Here is a 3,867-nt window from a genome sequence, read left to right as displayed (position 1 = left end):
AGACCAAAGACTAACTAAGTACATGTTTCCTTATGGAGTACTTTACACAACCTCTAAACCTTGCCTCAGACACCAACAAATTTAAGTAAACTTAAATCTGTTCACTTAAGAAATTATTGTTCCTTAATGAGCTCGAGTCTTTAGGAGTAAATGTCTAATGAGTTTTAAAAGGCTTGGGTTTGTATAGAGAGGAACTATTGATTTGTAGGCTAAGTAAAAAGCGATAAAATCTCTCACCTTATATTGATTAGGGGATATTGCCCTTAAGAGTATTTTCAAGTTTGTATCAAATCAAGATGCTCAAATCACTTGAGGCTGCGTTTGGGAACTAAGATTTGGATTTGGAATGTTGATTTAAAATCAAATGATTTTAAATGTAGGATTTGAAATCCATGATTTGGTAGAATCTTTTGTTTGGATGTCATTACAAAATACAAGGATTTAAAATCAAAGATTTGAAATATAGTGTATGGCTACATTTTTTATTATACATGAACTTGGATTTCAAAATTGGTGTTTGAAGAAAATTTATGCTTTCTTTCAACTCCTCAATCTTTATGAGAACATTAAGGTTTATGATATCCAATATATAAACTATTATTATCTTCATACCATCACTATTATTATCTTCGAATCATCACCATTTAATTTCACAACAAAAGGAAAACAATGCTACCATCAGCTGGATCCTAGAATATCAATTCCAATACATGTACGTCACGGGAAAACAAAAACATCCAATACAAATATGGATCCATATTTCCAAAAAACTCCCTTTTCTTCTCAATAACAAATAAAATAAAACTACTACTCCTCACTGACACCTGAAGAAAAATCTGAATATTATACAATGGCATTGTCTGCACTAGCAATACTAGGCCACAAATCAGCACACTCCTTTCCAATTGGTCCAGTATTTACAGATCCTGAAGAAGCAGAAAACATCGATTGATATATATTAGATAAAGAAGCAAAAACAAATTTATGCATTACAGTAACTTTTATGCAACATTCATTCACATGATTGGTGTGTTCCATTGAAATTTAGGACAACACATCCTATCAGTAACTAGCAGAGACTAAAAAGAAAAAGGTAAAATGATACATTCTAATACATGTTAGGCCCAATGATACTTAGCCCCAACGGTTGGAACCGTTGGGGCAAATATTAGCCCCAACGGTTAGAACCGTTGGGACTAATATTTGCCCCGACGGTTCCAACCGTTGGGGCCTTTATATAAATAAAAAAAATTAAAAATCAGCCAAAAATATGGGAAAGCTGTTGCACACATGAAAATTAGCAGAGAACCTACTCGGATGTAATTACTAAGAGATGTGTCCGCATCCATAGTTTGGATAGCTAGTGCTGCATGGAAATTGGAGTTCAACACTTAATTTGAGCTGGAAGGACAAAGTATTTCCTAAGAATACATATACAAGATAAACAACTACAAAATCAAGAATAAAATTAAAAAAAAGAAATACAAACTTATGGTAAAAGCCAAATGTCTCTGGAATGAGAATGATGGTCTATATCCTGCTGCAGAGTAGACAAATATCCATTTGCAGGGGCAAGCAAACAAGGGAGCACATCAATCTGAAGGCATAAAATTTGCAGAATTAATGTAGGTACACAATCCACAAAGAATCCATGTGTATGTTGTGTATAAGCATAATCACAGTAAATATGAAAAAGAACAAAAACTATATCAGAAACACTCCATGATCATGCAGACTAAAGAAAAGTTAGAAGAGCCAAAACAAATATAAAAGCTACACTTAACAAAATGAGATATATTAAACAACTATTCTTAAGAAAAGTTAGAAGAGCCAAAACAAATTACCAGTCTATTTCAAACATAAAACCAAAGGAAATAAAATAACCAGGGAAAAGGCTTAGGATAATGTAAACCAACAGGAGAAGTACAATGCAAGTAATATTGCCTGTTGGCAGCCATTGAGACTCCCTCTAAAAGCAGCATATACAATGCAAATTGTGCTCCTCTCTCCCGCCGCAATCACACAACAAGCATATATAGTCCAAATCATCATGATATCCTTTTCACAGTAAATAAAGATGATTGAAAGACCAATTAACTAAGTACTAAAGATAAGGCCAATATACAAATGACTAATTTAGTTTCTTAATTAGGGAGAATTGTCACTTTCGGCAGTTGAAGCCACTCTAGCTATAAGGAGCACGAGGAAATACACTTTTTGAAGTGAACTATGGTAATGATTACATAATGATTACAAAATTAGTGAAAACCTTTTAGCTCGCACTAACACCATTAAATGAGGTCCAAATCATCTTCAAATTCAAAAGTAGGAAAAAAAATTGCACTAAATCAGCACCATCTTTTTCCTTCTAATTTGTGCCTGCTTATGCTTAATCCTGGATAAACAAAGAAGCCTCGAATAGCTGAACCAGTTACTAAAAAATATTCTCCAAGTTGTGCTGACATGAATTAGTTTATAAGCAAAATATACTACTTTTAGACCATTAATGAAAAATAAAGCAAATAAAGAGATAGAGAAGAGTGGGGAGGAGCAATATGAAGAGGGCCTTCCAAGAGACAATTGAATATTTTGATGTCCAGCTCAACAAACCTCTATAGCATATGCATGAATAATATCCAGAAAATAATGCAGTAACAATTGCCATTCAATAACTTGTACTCAACCTGAGGAGTGCATTCAATGCGATGTTGAATACTTACCAAAACTAATTCATTAGCAAAACAATAAAACATAGAAATAAAACAAAACTCACAACTTGATTAATCATTTTTGGATTTTTGTGAATTGGAATGCAAGGCAGCAACGCAGAGTGCTGGAATAATATCACGATCTATCCTATAACAGCATTAAGGTAATGCTTTTCATATTGAAAGATTGAATATAAAGGGAATAATTTGGTCCAGGAATGTTGGTACTATGAGATGACAACCTATAAACTAAGCAATCTATTTTGATAGGAAAAACTTCATACTGTTAAAGCTCATATAAAAATGGCACTGCAGGTACTCGTTCACTTTAGATGATGAATCATACACTATGCACCCAAGAAACATAGTAATGAAACATCATGCTCTTACTGAGCATAACCAATTTTAGATCCTACAGATACTTTAAACTAATAGTTCAGTATAACACATTTAAATCCGTACAATAGATTTCTTAAATCTGTTCACTTAAGAAATTATTGTTCCTTAATGAGCTCGAGTCTTTAGGAGTAAATGTCTAATGAGTTTTAAAAGGCTTGGGTTTGTATAGAGAGGAACTATTGATTTGTAGGCTAAGTAAAAAGAGATAAAATCTCTCACCTTATATTGATTAGGGGATATTGCCCTTAAGAGTATTTTCAAGTGTGTATCAAATCAAGATGCTCAAATCACTTGAGTGAATTCCTACTAATTATATGCAATGTAATCCTATGAATTAAAAGCAACTATAAAGGATGCCAAAAGAAAAATATATTATTTTTTAATTAGGGTCAATAAACAAACAAACAATTGTGAGAGAAAAAGCTTTTATTTGGATTTTTTATCTTATTAGTAGTTTTTTAAGTGGAGGGTGGATTTTATTAGGGTCGACAAATTTTTTTTATCTTTTATTTTTTGTTTTAATTAGCTCTTAATTGTCTCTAGTGTGAAAAGTCTAACTAGAGGGTGGAATTAAAAAGACTAGAAAGAAAATTTACCTTTTCAAGCAAATCTTCTCTCTAAACTTCAACATTCTCCTTCAAAGTTGTTCCTTCACACTAAAACACATAAATTAAAGAACCAAAATTGAAAAATCTTAATTATAACCACCTTCCTCAACAAACGACACTAAAATCTTAATAGGGGATAAATAATACAAAGT

At 32.3% G+C, this 3,867-nt stretch overlaps 1 long non-coding RNA gene across 1 annotated transcript; it reads right to left on the bottom strand.

Annotated features, from left to right (window-relative positions):
- Positions 663 to 1,372, bottom strand: LOC109842637. Its single transcript, XR_002247336.1, has 2 exons — positions 1,314 to 1,372; positions 663 to 926 (listed from the first exon to the last, which is right to left on the bottom strand). It is a non-coding gene; the product is annotated as an uncharacterized LOC109842637 (long non-coding RNA).

This window comes from Asparagus officinalis, chromosome 1 (genome assembly GCF_001876935.1).
Source record: "Asparagus officinalis chromosome 1, Aspof.V1, whole genome shotgun sequence".
Taxonomy (NCBI): Eukaryota; Viridiplantae; Streptophyta; class Magnoliopsida; order Asparagales; family Asparagaceae; genus Asparagus; species Asparagus officinalis.
Note: the sequence above shows the minus strand (reverse complement) of the source record. Positions and strands in the feature narration are given on the sequence as shown.